Genomic DNA, 22,322 nt, shown 5'->3' on the forward strand with positions numbered 1-22,322 from the left:
TTGTTTGATTCACATGGCCATTTAATTCCCCTGTTCCCCTACGTAAAAAAGGGAGCAGGTGGGTGTGCCAGGCAGAGTCCTGTTATTCAGATGGAATTTGGGAAGATAATTGAGCAAAGAATTTTTTCAGAGGTAAAGGCCAGTCAAGAAAACATCCCAAACTACTGAGGCACCTAGGATGAGCCACAGTGAAAAGTCTTCAGCATCTGATGGCCAGAGGGGCCACGGGAGCTTGAATCATGAAGGAGGGGCAACCAGCAGGGACTTGGAGTCCCTGTGGGATCCCAGAGGGGCTGCTGTTGCCAGAGCCCCTGTGCAGGAAGGGGTGGGGAGGTATACTAACCTCACACTTCCTTGTTCTCAGCCCTCCTGCCAGTGCCTCTCATTTACAGTCCCAGTTGGTCACAGGGCAAGGGAGCTCAAGGGACATGGCCCATAGCCATTAGCTCCTTGAGACACAAAGAAGGGAAGAGAAGGGAGGACAGCATATCTGAGGCTGGGCGGCTGTGGGGGAAGGACGGTGGCAAAAAGAGTGAACTTTGCCAGTTAATATTAATGCACTTGATATTCCAGGAAAAAGAAAATGTTGACTTGGCAAATTCCCTCTGATAGGACCACTCAGGAAAGGAGATAAAAGTGAATGAGATTTTTCATAATGAGCAATGAAATCATCCAGACCAGGATGGTGTGGAATGAAAGAGGAAGAGATCACTTGCATTCTTAGACTGGTCTCCGAAGGCTGCAGGCAGCCCTGTTCTGAAGCAACTGCCCTAAGTCTGGGATAATTTCTGGCTCTGATCCTGCCATATTATTGCTCCATTTTTCAAGGAATTTAGGCAAAGTTTGATTTAAGTAAGAGGCTTGGGTATTTTTAGAGATTATTTTGGCCAAAGAAGAGCCACAGCTGAGTCTGACTTAGCTCACCAGGTCTTGAATCCCCAAGGACAAGTTGCTGTATCCTCAACCTGTTTGTTCCAGCCAGAGCCTGATGTCCTCTTATTTACCCCTGTGTTGATGGGAAGTCGTGCTGCTCCAGATACAGGGCTTATCTTGCCTCCAGGGCTGGCTTTATGGATGAATGCGCAGATGGGTGAGCTTTGGCAGAAGATGGAAAGCACTTTTTAAACTCTGGTGTTCTCTTTCAGAGTTCCCATTTCTCACTTGTTTTTGTTACTGTTTACTCATTTGTCGTTCAATAACTATTTATTGAAGGCATTGGCTCAATTCTAGCAGACTCTGACTTATGCAATGCAAACAGTTAGGCTCTATATTTGGCGCAGGGGACACAAAGATGAGTAAAATATGCTCTTTAACCCTTAAATACATGAAGAATAGGGAAGATGGATGATACACCCAATTCATCATTGGAAATACTGCAACAGACACTATCCAGACACAGGTGCATAGAGGTTGGAGCTTCAACCTGACCCTGGCAGCCATAGTTGTTATGGTTTAGATGTGGTGTCCCCCAAAATCTCATGTGTGAGACAATGCAAGGTTTGGAGGGTTATAGCCTTAACCTAGTCAGTTAAGGGTTATAGTCTTAACCTAGTCAGTAAATCAACTGAGTGGTAACCAGAGGCAGGTGGGTTGTAAGAGTCTTAACCCAATCAGTGATTTAATCCCCTGATGGATTAACTGAGTGTTAACTGAAGTGGTAGGATGTGGCGGGAGGAGGTGGGAATTAGGGCATGGCTTTGGTGTATACATTTGGATCTGGCAAGTGGAATTCCCTCTCTGTTTCCCAAGGACATGAGCTACTTCCTTCTGCCACCCTCTCCCACCACGATGTTTAGTCTCATCTCATGCCCTGAGGAATGGAACGGGCTTCTATGGACTGAGACCTCTGAATCTGTGAGCCCTCAAATAAACTTTTCCTCCTTACAGTTGTTCTGATCAGATCCTTTAGTCCCAGCAGTGAAAAAGCTGACTAAAACAGTAGTTGATACTGAACCCAAGTTCAGAGGCTCATCACACAGAAAACCAATATCAAAGAAGAGGCATGGGTGGGGAAGAAAGAAAGGCTTTATTCAGTGGTCAAAGAATGGAGAAGAGGGAGCTCAAATCAGCTTCTCAACACCAAGGTATTGGGGGGTTGTGGGATAGGAATATGGGGAGAAGGATAGGCTAATAAAGGGGAGGAATATACATGTCCTTTCACCCATTTTCAGAATGGATGAGTTCTTCCGGGAACTCAGGTGCCACCTGTTGTCATTACTTTCGTGGTATCATGTTTTTAGTCATGGAGACTGATAGGTGTCTTTGGCCTTAAAGGGGAAGGGTGGGGCAGTAGACTTGATAAGTCTAGGTCAAATTAACCCTGTATTATATAGTTTTGGACAAAACCTCTCAAAGGATCATCATGTCTACATGCAGCGCTGAGTAAAATCTGACCCAAAGGTTAAGGCAGCAAAGGAGACAGATGCAATATGCAGAGATACAAGCCTTTCCATTCTGTTCCAGACCCCTGAACATCTGCAGGCCCAAGTGAAGAGTCAGTGTTTTGGCAGAAATGGCTCTTAGGTCCTCTGAGAGTAATCTAGGCCACCGTTATTATTATAATCCGCATGTCAGGGTGGTGTGATATCCAGCAAGCCAGTGGGGAACTAATGGTGCATTGCCTAGCCATGTTACCTCCAAACTCAGTGATTTTTTAAAGTCAGTTAAGAGCAAGTGAAGCTACAGGATGTACTTAGGTTTTTCTTGGTAACATAACAAGGCTAGAAAGTCCTATCTACATCAACTGTTACTTGGATTAAGTCATCAAATGCCTATATGAAACATGGTAATTTCTTGAGAGATGGGTGGTATTAATTCCTTCAACAATTTTCAGACAAATTTTATTAAAGGCAGTCAGCTTCTTTCATCCCATATATGCTTCTCCTTGGGATGTCATTTCTTACTTCCCAGTTGCTCCTCCTCTCACAGCATCCTCACCCCCCACCCCCTCCTACTGAGCAATGAAAATGATTCTCACCAAGTTCTAACGATGGCCTCAGTGTTGCTGGAACCTTTTTCCATCCTCAGCTTGTGCAGCTCTCGGTGACACTTGAGACTGTGGACCTCAGCTGCTTCTCAAAACACTGGCTGTCTGCGGCATCAGTGAAGCACACTCTCCTGGTTTTCTTTCTCTTTCTTTGTCTGTGCCTTCTGAGTATTGTTTACTGGGTTACCTTCCTCTATGTGATCTCTAAATGTAATTCCTAAAGGCGTTTCCTGTGTTTCTTCCTTTAGTCCCTCTATACTCTATCTTCAGATGAACTCATTCTCAATCATGGCTTCAATGATCATCTATACAAATAATTCACATCTTTAGCCCAATCTCCCCACCTACTCATGCTGGAGATGAACCTAGGACCTTATACACACTGGTCTAGCACTCCACCCCTGAGCTATATACCCCCAGCCCCCAATCCTGTCTTTTGAGTCTCAGATTCATACATATTAATAATACCATTGGAATATCTAAAAGACATCCCAAACTCAATTTATTTAAAGCCAAGCCCATGACATCCCCAAACTAGCCTTTCTACAGTGAATAATTCCACCATCTATCCAGAAGTGTAGCTTTACCAATCTTAATACCCACTCTCCAGTCTCCCCAAGTCTTGTTTATTTCATCCTACTATCATCCAGTCTGACAGTATCCCTCCTAACCCACTACTATCCTAAGCTACCCTCACCTCTCCCTTGATGATTGATTTACATATGTCCACACTTGCTTCCTCTCCAATTAATTATCCATGGAACCACCACAGTGATGATTTCAAAATACAGTATAACCATGACTCTCCCCTGCTTAAACTCATTCCGAAACTCCCTGCTGCCCCAATGTTAACAGCAATATCTTTTCCAAGGCCCACCAGTCCTAAATGATCTCTGTCTCTGCTCCGACATGCCAGTCCCAGCCCCTTTCATCACTCCCTGCTCAGCGGATTTTCTTTTAGTTGTTCCTACTTTTGTGCATCTCCTGTTTGAGGACCTTGGACTGCTAGTTCCTTTACCTAGAAACTCCCCCCTTGCTGTTCACCAAATTAACTGACTTTTGGATCTCAGTTCAAATACTATATCCTCAAGGAGTCTTATTTTCACATTTTTTTATTGGTACATTATAGTGTATAATGATGGGATTTGTTGTTACATATTCATACATGCATACAACACAACAATATGATTTGGCTAATATCACTCCTCAGCACTTCCCCTTTCCTTCCTCACCTCTCAGTGATTGGTCTCTTTCCTCTATTGACCTCCCTTTGATTTTCATGAGGTCTCCTGGTATCTTTCTTTTCCTTTTTCTTGTCTAGCTTCTGCATAAGAGAGAAAACATGTGACCCTTAACCTTGTAAGTTTGACTTATTTCACTTACGTGGTCTCTAGTTCCATTCATTTTCCTGCAAATGACATGATTTCATCTTTCTTTTTGGCTAAATAAACTCCATTGTGTATATATGTCACATTTTCTTTATCCATTCATTCATTGATGGACACAGAGGCTGTACTCATGGTTTGGTTATTGTGAATTGGTGCTGCCATAAACGTGAGTATGCGTGTATCACCATAGAATGATGACTTTAATTCTTTATTATAAACACCAAGGGGTAGTATAGAAGGATCATTTGGTGATTCCATGCCTAGCCTTTTGAAAAACTTTCAGAGATTCTTTCTTAACTTAGAAAAGGCCCCACAGGACGCTGTCATAACTGTCTATATTCTCCTTTCTTAGTTGTTTTCAGTCTATAATTTTATGTTTATTTGATTATTGGATTAATATCTGTCTTTTCTTCTTTATGGTAATATTCATGATGCCTGAATCCATTTCTGTTTTCCTTGCTATAGAATCCCTAATTAGTGCTAGACACATAGTAGGCACTTGATAACATTTTTTTTTTTTTTTAAGAGGGAAGCCTAAAGATACTTTGCAGCCTGATAGGTTACAATATCAGATAGGGCCCAGTGGAATGGCTTTTGAAATGACTCAGAAAATAGAGACAATTTTTAAAATTTGTTTTTTTAAGATATATATGACCATAAGGATATAGACAATTTGGCTGGTAGATAATTACAGTGGTGACCTCTGGGCAGGACAGAACAAGGAGAGCATGTCCACAGGAAGCATCCATCCTGTCAGCCTGAACCACATGAAGATGTACACACTAAATTGAGACTCAGAAGACTTGCTTTCTAGGTTGAGGTTTGATGCTAATGAGCTGTGTGTTCTTTACCTACTATTATTAATTCAATCTGTAAAATAACAGGGTTGGATTATTATAGCAGCCAGGGTTCTTTGTTGCAAAGCATAAATACTGCCTCTGGGTAACTGAAGCAGAAAATGAATGGATTGAAAGGGGATTGGCCAGCTCACTGGGTTTCCAAGAAGCCTGAAGGACCAGAGAGATCAAGCAGGAACAAGGAAACCTGCACAGGTAAACCAGGACCAGAGTCCCCACAAGGAGCCAGACTCCAGCAGGGCCACCCTGGCCACTATGCCATTGCACACTGAGTGTCACAGCTTTGCACCTGTGCTGGGAATGGGCACCAGACACTCCTGTTGGCACCATCAGCCACATTGCCCTGGGGAGCCGGATGTTACTGCCTTTGCCTCTATCTTCGGAAAGAATTCTCTGCTCTCCCTCCTTCTTTGCGTCATTAACTCCTGACTCAAAAACCTGAGCAGGTGCAGCTGATATTCTGAGCTGGGTCATTTATTAGAGCCCTCACCGCCAGGAGAACTGGGAAAACAGCTTTCTAGAGAAGGAAGTAGGCTCTGCCTCCCAGCTATACTCCAAATGCAGGTTCAGATTCTGGGCAGCCCGTAAACATCAAATGTCCAGTACAAGGTCATCTCTAAGGTTCTCCCAGTCTTGACAATCAATATCGCCACCATCACAAGAATAGACTCAGTGATCACCTCCGTCTCCCTTCCTGTAACCACAGCAGAAAAGTGTGTTCTGTATTCCAAGTCCTTATTTCTAGGTATTTCAGAGATGTGCTCTGTATGCCCTTGAATTATATGTTTAATTGAGCCACTGAAGCCAGGGTGTTTTTTTTTCCTGGCTCCACTGCCCTAAAAATAGGGCATTATTGAATAGCCCAATAACCTGGTCCGAGTTCCACACTGCAGCGAGCCTGTGTGTTGGTTCATATTTTTAGTGGGCAGATGCTCTATCTACTGGAGTAACTATTTTTAAACTTACCAAATGTCAATTCTCTCTCAAATGTCAATTCCCATTCTCAAAGACATGCTGGTTTGTTTGTTTGTTTCCCTGGCTGAATTTACTCCTTGATATAAAAGACACATTTGTCACTAATGGTTCTTTTTGGACAGGAGTAACATTTTTTAAAAATTCTTGTTCCAACTGTCTTCTTTTTATTTGACTGAGAGCTAGAAGAAGCGATTAAAAAAAAGGAATTGTGGAAGCACACAGTCCAGGATCTTGGAGTAATTTATGTACCTGCTTTAAATGCCGTTTCCACCATATCGGCTGCTTCTTTTTTTTTTTTTTTTTTTTTTGGCACTTCAAGTAGTCAAGCTGCAGGAGTTTGAAGCAAACTTTATAAAATCATTCAGCGTGAAAAGCTGATTCCGGCTTAATTTGCTACTACTCCAAGGTAGCACAGAGGTGTGAATACAAGAAATGTGACTGATGCTTCAAGACCATCCAGAGATCTTACACTTTTAAATGAATGTTGAACTGCAAAGGGAGTCACCTTCGGAAGGCATCTGGCAATATGTATTTCAGCGCAGAGCATTTTGGGTCTTGCTTTCCTAGCTGCAGATCAGGCTCTTGAATGTCCTTAGAAACAGCAAAACTAGGTGCTTGTGGGAGCCAGCGAGAGCTCAGGAGAGGTGCTGTCCAACCTGAGCAGTGGCTGTTGTGGAGGCACAGGTATGGATTGAGTGAAGGGCATGAGCTTCAGAATGAGAGGACTGAGTTAGCATCCTCTCTCCCACTTAGAAGCTTGGCCATGCTGCTCAAGGCTCAGTGCATCAGATTCTTCATGTGTGAAATGAAGGAAGTTACACTTTCTTTTCGGGGTTGTTGTGAATATTAAATGAATTAATGTGTGCAGAGTTTTAGCACCTTGGAAAAATTCAGAAAGCGTTAATACTCTTCTTTACTGCACGATTCTTCTTAAGACGCTTGGTCTCCAGTCAATGGGAACTGATTTGCTTTTCCACTTTCAGGTCTCCTTGTCTTTCTTGATGCTCTCCACATCCTTCCCTTCCTGTTTAATGCAGCTTCTCCTGGCTCTGTATGTCCAAATCCTATTTCAAGGTCTGGCTCAAATAAAAATGATACTAATAAACAGAACGGTTGGGCAATTTGCTTAAGATCTCACAACTCTCAAGCACAGTAGAGCCAGTCTTTGGGCCCAGGATGTCAGAGGCCAGTGTCTATACTCTACAGTGTCTACACTACATGAGGCTAAGTTACTCATGAGTGTCAATGTCTCTTATTGGATATGGGAAATGAAAAAAGCCCCAAATAATGAGGCCTGAGGAAAAGGAATGAAAAAGAAAGCCATACATTGATAGCTTTCATCTCTCCCAAGGTAAATCATTTTCAGATGCTGGCCACAGGCAGGGAGAACGTGTTTCATCAAGTCTAGAAGGATAGCCTCTAGGAAACACTGATTTTTTAGATATAAATCCTCTCCAGGTGCTGGCCACCAACCCCCAACCCCAAAACCTAAATTCCTGAGCACCCAAACTAACATGCTCACTAAATCACCCACAACCTATAGAAGCCCAGTCCCCTCCTTTGTTCAGTGGCTCATTTTTCACCAGGAGAGTGGGTCCCCATCAGAACCATGACTCCATTCCTGAATAAAGGTTTTTGGCTGATTGGTGCAGTTTGCGTCCAGCCCCGTCTCTTTGAGCTAACATCTCTACCTTCAAATTCTACCTTCTTTAGGAAGCTTTCCAGATTCCTCATTTAGAAACACTGTCTTCCAGCATTTGAATTTCATATATGCCATTTACAAAGCTTTCCTAATGAAACATTTCTTTCCACATCATAAACCTGCTTCTAGTTACTGGTCTCATCTTCATGCTAAAGAGAATGTGTCCAGTTAGAGGATTTTTTTTGTTTGTTTTTATAGTACTCTTCTTGCATAATCTGTTGTAGATGTTCAATCATATTTGTTGAGTAAACAATTTTAGACTTTTTTTTTTGAGGTGCTGGGGATTGAACCTCATGCATGCTAGGGAAGCACTCTATCACGGAGCTCCATCCTCAGACCAAGTAAGTGATTTAAAAACACAAATCTGATCATATTTCCTATGCTTAAAATGTTCTATTTCCTTTAGGGTAAAAACTAAAATCCTTGACATGGCCAGAAGGTCCTAGCTGATGAGTCCCCCAAGTCCCCTGCTTCACTAGGTACCGCACCCCCTGGCTCTCTGATGTGCAGCCAGCAGTGTGGCTTCTGTGCACTCTTTTAGTCACCTCACCCCTCGGGACCTTTCCTGGGAAGTTGGGGGGTCTTTCCCCATCTTGGCCTTGACTCCTGTCCCGCTGTTCTGTTGACAAATTCTTATTCCATTATCTTCAGCCACCTGGGGAGACACCCCTGCCTTGCCTGAGATTCTGGCCAGTCCTGTCCAGCCCTGTGAGACAGACTAACCCTGTGGCCCTGTCCGTGCCCTCCCTCTCCTGGTGGGAAGGTCAGACTGGCTGACACTGGGGGGTCTGGCCTGAACTTTGCAGGGGCTCTGGGGCAACAGAGGCCGCTTGTTCAGTGGAGTGCACCCTGTCACAGAGGAGGCCAGCTCTGACTCCATGCCGAAGATTCATCCCGGCAGGAGCATTTTCTGAAGGGACTTATACCCTTCATTCCTCCTTGGCTCATACATTCTGACTGCCAGCAGGCCTGGCTCCGAGCCACCTTGGCAGAGAAGAATTTTTATAATCTGGTTAGTTTAATTTTATTTTCACCCAAATTCCCAATTCCAGGCAGAAATATTTCTCAAACAGCTTTTGTAACTTGGGGAGAAAACATGGGGGAACTGTGCAGGGCAGGAAAGAGATCCAGACATGGACACTTCAGGTGGAAATGAATCAGTTCTTAAGTTTGACAATAAGAGGTGACATTTATTAAATATTGCTAGGTCCCAAGTATTGTACTAGGAATTTGTACAAATAACAACTCATTTACTTTTCTTAATTATAGCCTTTTGAGTTAGGTCCCAGTATTTCCCCCACTTTGTAGATTAGAAAGTTGAGGCTGGAGGTTAAGAAACATGCCTAAGGCTAGGCAGTAGCAGAGGGTAGGGGAACACATGCTGATTATTTTGCCTCTGGGATAAGAATATCCAATTACATTATGGTTTGCAGTGTAAGAGGCCAGCAAAGAATAATCATTCAAACCACGGACTCTAGAGAGATCTGATCATGGTTCCCAATATTCCCCAAGTGTTCACATGTCAGTAATTATATTTTATTTTTATTATTTTTCTCTTTCCACATTTTTTTATTGGTGCATTGGGATTTGTTGTTATATATTCATGCATGTACAGAATATAACACTAGAATTTGGCCAATATCACACTCTAGCTCGTCTTCTCTTTCTCTTTACCTTCTACAACCCTGGTCCCTTTCTCAACAGATCTTTTCCTTTTTCCTCTCTAGCTTCTGCATATAAAAGAAAACATAGAACGCTTGATCTTCATTTTTTTTATGGATGAATAAAACTCATATGGATTATTCATACACACACACAGACACACACACACACACACACACACACACACACACACACACACACCCATATTTTGTTTATCCAATCATCCATTGATGGACTCCTAGGCTGATTCCATAGTTTGGCTATTGTGAATTGTGCTGCTATGAACATGGTATGTGTGTATCACTATCATACGATGACTTCAATTCTTCAGAATAAATAGCAAGGAGAGGTATAGCTGGATCATATGGTGGTTGCATGCCTAGTCTTTTGAGGAACCTCCATACTGATTTCCATAGTGCTTACATGAATTTATAATGTCACCAAAGGTGTAAAATTGTTCCTTTTTCTCCACATCCTCTCCAGCATTTATCATTGTTTGTATTCTTGATGACTTGTCATTCTGACTGTTGTGAGATGAAATCTCAGTGCGGTTTTGATCTCATTTCCCCCTAATTGCTAATGATGTTGAACAGTTTTTCATATATTTGTTGGCCATTTGTATTTCTTCTTCTGTGAAGTGCCTGTTCAGTTTCTTTGCCCATTTGTTGATTGGGCTATTATTATTATTTTTTGGTGTTTTCTGAGTTCATTGTATATTCTAGATATGAATTCTCTGTCCAAAGAGTAGAGAGCAAAGATTTTCTCCCATTCTGTAGGTTCTTTCTTCATGTTCCTAATTGTTTTCTTTGCTGTGCAGAAGATTTTTAACCTGATGTCATCACATTTACTAATTCTTGAGCTTTAATAGTCCTGTTGAGGAAGTTAATGCTTATGCCTATATTATGGACTGTTGACCCACCAGTTTTGTCTAGAAGTTGCAAAGACCTAATTCATAGGTCTTTGATCCATTTTGAGTTGATTTTTGTGCAAGGTGAGAGAGAAGGGGCTACTTTCCTTATTTTACATAAGGATAACCAGTTTTCCTAGCACCATGTGTTTTAAAAGGCTGTCTTTTCTCCAGTGTATGTTTTTGGATCCTTTGTCAAAACCCAGCTGACTGTATATGTGTGGGTTTGAGTAGTTATGTTTTAGATGCTTATTCTCATTTGCTGGGAAATCTGCCTGGTACAAAGGGGAGAATATGAGCTTTGGAGTCACAGACGCTTCTGTTTGGAGCTGAATTCAGCTCTTTCTATCCACACAAGCCCGGTTCAATTTATGGAACTGACTCTGTTTTCTCATTCTTAAAATGGTGTTGTGATTCATAACTCAGGGCACTGAAGACTGAGTAAGGTAACATAATGAGTCTCCTTGACTCATTATGTTACCTTACTGTGCCTGGTGGACAGATAGGACCAATAAATGGTAGCTATTAGTAAGGTGCTGATATGAAGGGATGTCCTCAAATACTATGATTAGCCCCTCTGCTATATTTTATTATTAGCCAACAAGTCCACAATTAATATTTGCATTAAGATTGCTGTCTCTGGGAGGCCTATTAAAAATAAAATATCTTTGAAGAAAAAATCAAGCTAGGATCATTCTAAATTATGGTCTTAATTTGTAATTAAGCTCTATATTACACAAACTCCCTGGGAAGGAAGATGGTAACTTGTAAAAATGTCTTAAATTAGGGCTGGGGATGTGGCTCAAGTGGTAGCACCCTCGCCTGGCATGCTTGAGGCACTGGGTTCGATCCTCAACATCACATAAAGATAAAATAAAGATATTGTGTTTACCTAAAACTAAAAAATAAATATTTTTTAAAAATGTCTTAAATTAGTAAGAGTAACAACAACTGCTTCCATTTAGTTGGGTTCCATTATGTCTCCTTGTCTTTTATTTTTGTTAATCCTTTTAACGGCTTTGTGGTGAATGACATTATTGTCACTTGATTTATGAGGCAGGAAGAGAATAAACAACAGACTAAAGACACCTGAGAGTAAGTGGGGGATAAAGGATCTTGATCCAAGCCTCAGGGCAAAGCCCAGCCTTCCTAGGAAGCCTTTCCAGTCTCTCTCCGGCCTGGCCACCTCATTTTTGGTAAAATATCCCAAGTAAATGACTTAAAATGAAGTCATTCATTAAAACAGAACAAAAAGCCAAACCTTGGTATAGACACACTCTCTTCACCACCTAGCTCTATGACCCCGGATTGAGAGGTGAGAGGTGGGCCTCCACATCGACATCATGTACAGGGTGTCAGAAGACAAATGCATGGATTCCGTCAACAGGACATCTGATACCATGTTTGGTAAAAGGAATAGCATTCAAAATAGGACCACAGAGCATGAAAACACTGCTCAAAATTAGACAGAATTGACGTCTGTATATTAATGAGGATTAGAAATATTTATAAAGTTATGCTTCTTGGTTTTTTGGGCAGAGCAGTGTAAATATTGCATGCAGTTTAAAAAAGAAAAGAAAATATATTGAACCAAGTTGAAAACTGTCTAGATTTACATAATAAAACCAGCTTCTTCTAAACACTGAAACCAAAAATAATTACTCTCTTAAGAGGGATTCCTTTATTTCCTGGAAGTTTAGAACTTTTAGGGGGATTAAGAGAGTGACAGAGGAACTTTACATTTTTGCAATATTTTACAAAACAAGATAGAAATTGCACATTTTAACTGCATTATTTTATCTCCTTGGTAATAGGATATTGTGGGCTCTGTCACGGGATCACCTGGCATTGTTGCCCACATGCTCTTGATGCTGGGAAAGTCAGCCTCTTATGTTTCCTTGACTGTGACACAGGTTAATAATAATCCCACCTCAATGGGATGCTGCCTGGCACAGGGTAAAGTTTCCACAAACATTTGCTATTATTAAACCATAAAACTACTTGGCTTTGATGTAGAATTATATTAGTTCAGCACTAATTTCGTTATCTCAAGGAAATCAGAAGTGTTGACCCACACTTGTACAAGATTTTTTTTAATTTCATTTTTTTTTTTAAAAATTAAAGCATTATAGTTATACTTAGTATTTGGGTTGCTTTTGACAAAATTATATTGTATAAGGTTCTAATTGCCAAAATGTGAACAAATGGATTAACTGTGAGTAAAATGCATTTTCATCAATAAAACTTTTCAAAATATGGGTGAGAAGGAGAGTGGGGAGGAAAAATAACAAAAATCCTTTCTGACAAAATTTAAGGGTGAATACACAAGACACGATAAGTTTTATTAAGGTCAAGAAGAGGCCCTGCGTGATAGGGCATGCCTGTAATCCCAGTAACTTGCAGGAAGATTGCAAGTTTAAAGCCAGCCTCAGCAACTTAGCAAGGTCCTAAGCAACTTATGGACACCTTGTCTCAAAATAACAAATAAAAAGAGCTGGGGATGTGGCTCAGTGGTTGAGTGCCTCTGGGTTCAATCCCTGGTACAAAAAACAAACAAACAAAAAAATTACAAGAAGAACTCCAAGTTTTGCAGAATCAGAGAAAGAGAAGGTCAAGTTTTGCTGAGGCCTGACCCTTCTTGAAAACAGATCTTTCTCCTCCTCCAGCTCTGTGCTATGGGGTTTCGAAACCTGAGCCCAAACCAGGACTGCAGGGGTGAAGATGTGTTTTGGAAGGCGGTTGTGCAAGGTACAAGTTAGTTGGGGCTCCCCATCCCTGGGAAGTCTGGTGAACTTGACCTGTACCCACAGTCTGTGTGACATCAGCAGTCCTCTGGCTCTGGTTTCTTTCTCCATCTCTCTGCTATGTGCTGCCAGCACTGAGTCCATTTAGAGGCAAAGTTTAGCCCTTCCCACTAAGCTCCACTAACAACCCACAAGCACCAATTCTTTCACAAGTTCTGTTATGCTGCTGAAGGTGAACGGAGGTAGATTTTTGTGGTTCAGGGTCATATCACATCCATATAGCCTTCTGCCTGCTCCCAAATTCATGACCTTCATTTTTCTGGCTTCGTATCTTCTCCTCCCTGTGACTCACATACAAATCCTTACCCCACACCCCGTCTCACATGGAGGAGACAGCCCGACCCAAGCACTTATCCACATATTTTGTCAACAAAGACACTTTACCCATCCTAAGAGGAAGTCTGATCAAAATGTTTTTACATTTGTATTACAGTTATGAGTCTTAGGCCAAAACAACAAAAAGACTGCTTATAAATAATATGTCATTAAAAAATATAAAAATGCTTATAAATAAGTACTGGTCTATCAGTAGAGTTTTGATAAATTAGACCTCAGCAGTGGCAAGGAACTGGGACCAACAGGAAAGCAGGATGGACCTCTGAAGAATCTTAGTGGGAGATCTGCTCCATAGAAGGCGTCTTTTGGGAGGGTCATTCTAGTAGTTCTAAGGGAAACCAGAGTGGTGGGAAAGCAGAAGCAAGACAGCCACAAGAAGGAGACAGCTTGTCTTTTTAATTTAGAGACAGGGTCTTGCTAAGTTGCTTAGGGCCTTGCTGAGTTGCTGAGGCTGGCTTTGACCTTGGAATTCTCCTGCCTCAGCCTCCCCAGCCACTGGGATTACAGGCGTGTGCCACTGCATCCAACAGGAGACAGCTTATAGGAGAAAGTGGCATAGAGGATGGATTCAGGAGGTTGAGTTTACAGAAGTTAGTGGCCAATGGATGGGGGAGGGCAGGGAGACAATCAAGGATGAGAGGAACCAACCAGTCCCAGTTTGCCAGATTTTACCTATTTTCCTATGTCCTGTGAAACCCCTCAGTTCTAATCAAATCAAGATGATTGGTCTTTTAGGCTTGTGACTTGAAGAATAGGGGTTTAGCAATGCTAGTCACTAAAGTGAAGACTTTAAGGGATTGAGGGGGTTTGGATAATGGGTAGTAAAATGCATTTAGATAGGTGGAATAAGTTCCAGTGTTCTACAGCACAGCAGGGTGACCATAGTTTACTACAACTTATTATATATTTGATAAAGAACTAGAAGGGAAGAGTTTGAAATTTTAAGGTACCCAATTTCATTTCTCAATGTAAAGAAATGATAATCAGGGGCTGGGGCTGGGGCTCAGTGGAAGCGCACTTGCCTGGCATGTGTGAGGCACTGGGTTTGATTCTCAGCACCACGTATAAATAAAAATAAAGGTCTATTTAAAAAAATAATAATCATGTAGAGGAAGTAGGAATGCTAATTATCTTGAGTTGATGCCACATTGTAAACATGTATCACACTGAGACCCATGAATATGTACAGCTGTACATGTCAATTAAAAATTTAAAGCCAGGTATGGTGGTGTATACCTATAACCCCAGCAACTTGGGTGATTGAGGTGGACAGATAGCAAATTCAAGGCCAGCCTGGACAACTTAGTGAGACTCTGTCTCAAAACAAAATAAAAAGGGCTGGGGATGTTGCTCAGTGGTACAGTGCTTCTCTAGCATGTGCGAGGTCCTAGGTTCAATCTCTAGCATGCATCTATCTATCTATCTATCTATCTATCTATCTATCTATCTATCTATCTATCTATCTATCATCTATCTATTCATCCATTGTCCTCTCCCTCTCCAAAAAAGACATAGATTGTTAGTGAAATGATAGGGCAGGTTGTGATATTCAAGTCATGATAACAGCCTGGTGCTGGTAGTCAGCAACAAAGGCTCAACAATAATAAACCTACAATCATAGCTACCACCTAACAAAAGTAGCTAAGCTTACCGAGCACTTTCTGTGCGTCTGGCCCAGTTCTAACTTTGTTAGAGCTTCTGTTGCATTTTCTATCTCATTTGATCCCCAGAGCAACCTTACGAGAGGGGAATTATTACTTCCATTTTACAGATGAGAAACCTGAGGCAAAGAGATGATAGGAAACATATTTTCTTTAAGAATCAAAAGTGGAGGTGCCGACTGAGAACATCTCTGGCCGAAGATGTTCACTGAGACATATCTACAGTACTGAAGTTATCAGAAACTCCTAAGTAGGAGGAGAACAACTACGCCAATCTGAATACACCTCTAAAAATGAGTGGGCGCTCCATTGTCCCTGTCTGCTTTGGAGGGAAAGGATGCCATGCTGCTCTGTTTCTTTGACTGCAGAGGCTCTGGCTGTGCCAGTCTTGTCCTTCAGGCCTCTCTTTTATTTCTCTTTGCTCTCACTTCAGAAAGTGAGAGCAAAGATGGGGGTGGAGGAGAAGCTGGGTGTTGGGGACAATGGTACCCAGCAGCTGTGGTACCTTGGGGAAGTGGAAGAGAGAAAAAGGGAAATTTTAAAAGACATTTTCTTATTGTGTGAATCCCCTTGATGGTTTAAGAAAGTATCATCAAAGGGTGTGGGTTCTGCAGAAATCAACTTTTGGTTGCTGGGCTGGGTTTTTGAGACAGTGGCAGGTTTTGAGGCGGGGCTGGGGGAATGGCTTTCCTTGTGTTGCTGCAGCAGCAATCACAGCGTCAGAGTGTGACCAGCCATAAGGCAGACAGGGCCCTAGGAACCGTGCGCAGGTAGAGCAAGAGAATCACGAGTGCAAGAACGTCCCATGTGCCAGGTTCTGGGACCCAACTCAAACAGGGATAAAGTACAGCCCTGGCCTGCCGGGAGCATCTAGCTTAGCAGAGGAGACAGACAGTTTCCCCATCATGTAGTAACGTCATGGTCGATGCAGCAGAATGCACAGGCCAGAAAAAATTCCACATAGCTTGGTGGCAGATGAGGTTATACTGTCAAACAAGGCTCCCTGAAGGAAACAGCAGCTGAACTAAGTCTTGAGGGAAGAGAGAAGGCAGGAGGGAGAAGATGCTCAAGAACAATATGGCGAGAACTGGAATAAAACACCAAGGGAATTAGGAGCAAGTCGATGTGGCTGAGGGCACAAGTCTGAGACAGGGGTGGGAGCTGATGGGGCTGAGGAGGAAGCAAGGACAAGAGCAGGAAGGCCACATGGAGGGCCTGGGGCATCCTCTAGCCAGCAGAGCCTCAGAAGGACTTTGAAGCAAGGGTGTACCTAGCCAGATCTGACTTTTAAGGGAAGCTTCCAGGAGGCCATTGTGGGGAGAAAGGCTCTCCTGGGATATAGCAGCTGGGGAGGCTGCTTGAAGCGGCACAGAGCACAGGCTAATGGTGTGGCTTGCCTGTTTCCCAGTGCAGTGAATGTCACCTCTCTGAGTTTTAATTTCTTGCTTTAAAAAGGAGATAACAAAACCTACCTTGAAGGATTGTGAAAGAATAATTGTTAAATGCTTGACATACGTAACTTGAAAATGGGAAATATTGCTTAGCTGTGGCAAGAGAGGACAGCATCAGAAATAAGAAAGAGGTAGAACAGAGCTGCAGAAGAGGGATCCGATGCGAGAGAAATGGAAGAAATTCTACGGTTTTTACCAGTGGAGGTGGCACATCGGGGTTAAGGGACAGAGAGACACCTCCTCAGGATCCATTGCTGTTCTTTGGTTATTTGCATCTTTAGTTATTAGCAAAAGAAAATCAGTTCTGACTGATTTCAGCAAAAAGAAAAGTTAGTCGAAGAAAATGGCCCAGCTCAGAATCAAGTGAAAAGTTCATTAGCCAGGCCTTAAAAACAAACAAATAACAACAACAACAACAAAAAAACCAGGAAAGGGGCGGCTCCAGGGTCTGGGCTGTAGGAAGTGACACAGGTTGGAATGAACCTGTGTCCTCTGTGTTATGTCCTCATCTCCCTTCACCCGAGAAGCTGATTGGCCTTGACTGGATTTGACCATGTAAAACACAATGAACTACGTTTCGGGAGAGATGGGTCTCCCAAAGGACTTCAGCTGCTGTTATTAGGAGAAGAGAGCAATGGAGGGACAGAAGGAACTGATCTCCTGAGAGTCCTCCTCGTCCTTCCTCACCATTTCAGCAGTTGGCACTGCCTTGCATCCTGTTCTCTGTTGACCAAGAAGGGGAGATGGAGGATGGATTCCGTGGCCAACTCTCTGAGTTTGGCTTTCTGTATGACATGTTACACAGGCTGCGGGAGAGTCACAAGAGCCCTGGGAGGGAGAGAGGGAGAGAAGTGGAAGTTGTGAGCTGGCCAGGGGAGAGGGGAGTTGAGATGGCCCGGGTACAGCACCAAAGGAGAGGCCCCTGGAGAAATAAATGCTGAGCCAAAGAGAAAGTGTTTTTTAGAAACTGAGAAATAATGGTTTGGAAGATAGGAGGGGACCCAGGAGACGGTGGAAGTAGAATTTCAAGGACGTCAATTGGGGTGAGCAGCCATTATAATTTTGAGGGGACTCTCTCAATTTTTAGTCCCGAAAGTTCCCTGTCCTACCAACATTGTCCATCCTGACCAACTAGGATGGTTGGGGGTGTAGTCTGTGGTGTGAGAGTCAAGTGCAATAGGGGGGTGTGCTGTGAGCCCCGAAAACCAGCTGTGGGCATTGGCAGGGACGGAAGAGTGCTGGCTGTGGCCGGAGCTGTCTGGCTGGGTGGAGGAGGCAGGGAGACACTTCCTCAGGATGGATTACTATTTTTGGTTATTAACGTCTTTGGTTATTAGCAAAAGCAAATCAGAGGCTGTGAGAGTTCAAGAATGAAGGGCCAAGGAGGAAGCCATGGAGAGTCCTGATGGCTCTGTCCAGGGCATTCCCTGGGAAGGGAGGGAGGCACTTAGAAGCTGGGCTGTTGGCTCATACAGGATCCAAGGAGGGTACTTAGTCATTTGCCTGGTTCTAGGATGGGAGGAACTTGAGCAAGTTTATAAGCATATTGAAAGTAGAGGAAGACAGCAGGGTTAGTTGCTGGAGAGAAGAGAATGTTCATGCTAAGGAACCGGGCCTCCAGGGAGCAGGAGTTAAAGGGACAGCCCCTAGGTGGGCTGAGGAAAGATGACACATTTGGGTGCAGCTGTAAGCTCTTGCAGCAGGAGAGAAGGTATAGGGGACACGTGCTTTGTTGCTTCTATTTCCTTAAAGAAGTCACTCAGGGAGTGTGTATTAGAGGGTGAGGAATTATGGGAATAATGGGTACAGGTGTGGGGTGGGGTGGACCACCAAACATCAGCAATGACTGTCAAGGCCTGGGTCAGCGGAGGGTGTGGCCTGTGCTGACATTTTCTCAGTAGCCTTTAATGAGCTGGACACAGGGGTGAGGGCCAACAGAGGCAGGTGAGGCAGGAGTGCAGGGTTGGTAAGAAGGTGGAGGATAGTGTTCCCTTAAAGGGCAAACCAACATTGGGCTGAGCTTGGGCTGCAAGGAGGGAACAGAAAGGGGCCTGTGAGATTTGAAGTAATAGAGGAAAATCAAAGGCAAAGAGAATCAAAGGCAATCAAAATGGCCTGTAGGGGCAGTACTGCTGTGCCACTTGAACTTGAATAAGTAATTTCACTTTTCTGGGCCTTGGTCCCCCACCTCACCCCTATAAGATTATCTAACCACTGTGGTACTCTCCAGCTCTACCCATGTATGGCTGCAAACCAGCATATCCCAGCCTCTCCAACCCCTGGGTGAAGCACTTTCTGTACCTTCTATGCTGGAGCTGCTGAGCCAGTGTGAATCATTTTCTGCTCTGAAGGAATCAACCGTGGGGAACAAGATGTAAGATTTCAGTTCACAGAGGCTGGGTGCCAAGCCTGTTTCAACTGACCTGGCCAAAAGTTCACCTTCAGATTACTTTGCCTCAGGGGTCTCAGTAAACATTAACCAACACCTCAGATGACCCTGGACGAGCTATGGAAACAATCCACCCCTTGATGTCCTCAACTGCCAGATGGTGATGTGCGCAGCATGGTGGTGAAGTGGAACCAGACTGGACATGGGAATAAAGGTACAAACAGAAATGATTATTCCTGGAAAGGCCATCGCCCCAGGCTGGATTTCCCAGAAACAGAACCTAAGACGGGGAGTCCTGTGCATTGGGGTTTATTGGGAGAATGCTCCCAGGAGAAGGGAGGGAGGAAGCAGAACAAGGCAGGGGAGAAGAGCTGAGCAAGAGTGTGGGTCCCTCTGGAATCCTGGAGAAGATCTGGAGCATGGCTTGTGCAGAGTGAGTCTCACTGGGACTAAGGCAGTGAGTCGTTCATACCCAGATTTCAATCAGTCCTTGGCCAAGGTCTGTGGACGAGTGAAATAGGGGTCAAAGCGGTGAGAGTGGACTTGTGTGACCCAGGGAAACTTTGTGCAGAAGAGGGCAGCAGGATTTTACCAGCAATACTCAGTTGTGGTGGGTGGAAAGAAGGCACCTGCAGGACGTGCTGTAGGTACTTCACAAATAGTAAGCAGAAGTTGTATCTCTGCATTTGTGGTTGAAAGGAAATGACACATAGATAGAAATAAAACAAAACAAAAGGTAATTTTCATCCTACCACCCATACAGATTAAAAAGCAGTTTGAAAGTCATACTTTAATGCACATTTATTACATGACAGTTCCTTTGAGTCAGGAGTCCAGGCATGTCTGTCTGTCTGCCTTCCTTTCTCCTCCTCCTCCTCCTCCTCCTCCTCCTCCTCCTCCTTCCTGTCAGTACTGGAGATTGAACCCAGGGCCTCTCACATGCTAGGCAGGTTCTGTACCACTGAACTACATCCCCAACCCTCTGAAAGTCATTAATCAATTCATAAACGTTATTCACTATCTCAGTGATGAAGAGTAAAACTGCTTTCACCCCTTTCCACACATAGTTATTAAATTTCACACATCAACCAAGAATGAATATCCTTATTATATAAAGAGTTTCCATAAATCAATAAAAACCAAGTTCCTTATAGTTACATAGATAAATGATATTAATCAACTGTCTACTAAAAAGGAAATACAAATATCTATGAGGAATTTGAAAAAAACAAACCATTGAGTTTTAGTGACAAAAAAACAAAAGAAGGAATATACACAGTTCACCTATGAAATTATAAATACTTTAACATTAGAGCACACAAAGCTAGAAAGTATTAGGAGAGATAAGTGCTCTCTACATAGCCAGTGGCAATATAGATTGGTCTAAATAATCTCGAAAATTAATTTTTTAGTATGTTCATGGAATTTAAAAATGTTTAAACTCTCTGATTTTTTACTTTTAGTCTCAAGAATATGTCCTAAGAAAATCGTGTGAACGTTACATTATCATTATGTAATGGAACTGAGAGGTTGCCATGTGGTAGGCATCATGCTCAGTGCATTAACAGGCATTGCTGTACTTCATTTAGCCCACAAACTGTTTATGAGCTGGGTACTTTCAGGAAGTCTTTTTTTTTTTCAGGAGAAGAAATTGAGGCTTAAGGAAGTTGTAAAAGTTATAAATATTGTGAATAAGTGGGGAAGTTTGGATTATCTGACTTTGTGGACCCTAAGTATTTTTACTTACTCTATGGGTTCATTAATAAAGGGGTCTAAGAAGAGGGGAAACCTAGCTTTTTCTTTTTCCTTTTTTTTTTAAAAAAAATAATTAAACCAAGCTAACTATTCTTTGCTCCTTTGATCAGAGAACCTCAGCAGTGTTCGGATTTCTAATTAAGTCAGACAGTTTTAATTAGGAGTCCTAGGACTTTCATCTAGTACTTTGGAACATTTTGCGTTAAGTTTCACGTACAAATATTAAACAGTCCATGCACGTCTGTGTAAACTGGTGTGAGGTGCTACTGAATTTTGGGGTTGGGGATAGAAATGAAATAACAGGGATTTATAACAATAATCTATTGCCAACATAATCAGTTGCATATACTTGTTTGATTATCTATCTCTTCTCCAAAACTGTGAGCTCAACAGCAGCAGGGATTCTGCCTGTCTCATATATTAAAATAACCTTACAAGGTGAGGATGGATCATGGGTGTGTACTAGGTCCTGTCTGCCAAACTCTCACATGTGGACAAGAAGACATGCCACAAGACTGGTACCGGAGTGGCATCATTGGTATTTATAAAATATGTGGAAGGACATCTGGATTATTTCTATTACTAAAAATTTTGTGTATAGGTTTTTACATGAACATAAATTTTCATTTGCTTGGAATAAATACCCAGAAATGATATTGCTGGTTTGGATAGTAGTTGCATGTTTATTTTTTTAAAGAAACTGTCAAACTGTTTTCAAGAGTGGATGTGCTATTTTACATTCTCGTCAGCAATGTGTAAGTGATCCTCAATAGCACTTGGAGTTGTCACGATTCTCTTTATTTTAGTCATTCTGATAAGATGTGTAGCAATATTCTATTGTGATTTGAATTCACATCTCCCTAATAGCTAACAATGTTAAACATCTTTTCATGAGCTCATTTACCATCTGTATTGGTGAAGTGAATCTGAATGCCATTTTCCCATTTTCTAATTGGATTTTTTTTAACAAAAACTTTTGGATTTTGAATGATGGTTATTAGTCTACCTCTCTGTTTGATATGTGGTTTGTAAATTTCTCTTCTAGTCTGTAGTTTTAATCTTCATTTTCTTAAGGTTTTTCACAGAGAAGTCTTTAAAAATATTGACAAGTTTCTCTTACCTGTATTATTTTCTTTAATGGATGCTGCAGGTTTTCTCCTATCCCTGCCCCCACCAAAAGTGTTATGGTTTTACACTAAAGTCCACAATTCATTTTGAGTTAATTTATGTTTAAAACGTGAATCTTAGGTTGAAGTTCATTTTTATCCCTCTAGATATTCAATTATTCTAGCGCTCTTCTTCCTCCATTGGATGAATTTTGCGTTTTGGTATAGTTGCATGAGTCCATTCCCAAGTTCTTTTATTCTGTTTCATTGATCTGTGTATCTACCCCTCCACCAATACTATATAGTCTTGATTATTGTACCTTCAGAATAAGTCTTGCTGGGC

At 42.3% G+C, this 22,322-nt stretch overlaps 2 long non-coding RNA genes across 2 annotated transcripts in view; both read left to right on the top strand.

Moving 5' to 3' along the window:
- The first annotated feature begins 15,983 nt into the window (after nucleotides 1–15,983).
- Nucleotides 15,984–22,322, top strand: part of LOC144368064 (uncharacterized) — a 64,631-nt gene continuing 58,292 nt past the window's right edge. Inside the window, exons 1-2 of the long non-coding RNA XR_013427804.1 lie at nucleotides 15,984–16,358; nucleotides 18,960–19,332. This is a non-coding gene — a long non-coding RNA (uncharacterized LOC144368064). The remainder of the gene's footprint in view (nucleotides 16,359–18,959; nucleotides 19,333–22,322) is intronic.
- Nucleotides 19,339–22,322, top strand: part of LOC144368065 (uncharacterized) — a 29,395-nt gene continuing 26,411 nt past the window's right edge. The window contains exon 1 of the long non-coding RNA XR_013427805.1: nucleotides 19,339–19,551. This is a non-coding gene — a long non-coding RNA (uncharacterized LOC144368065). The remainder of the gene's footprint in view (nucleotides 19,552–22,322) is intronic.

The sequence above is a fragment of the Ictidomys tridecemlineatus genome, chromosome 11 (assembly GCF_052094955.1).
Source record: "Ictidomys tridecemlineatus isolate mIctTri1 chromosome 11, mIctTri1.hap1, whole genome shotgun sequence".
Taxonomy (NCBI): Eukaryota; Metazoa; Chordata; class Mammalia; order Rodentia; family Sciuridae; genus Ictidomys; species Ictidomys tridecemlineatus.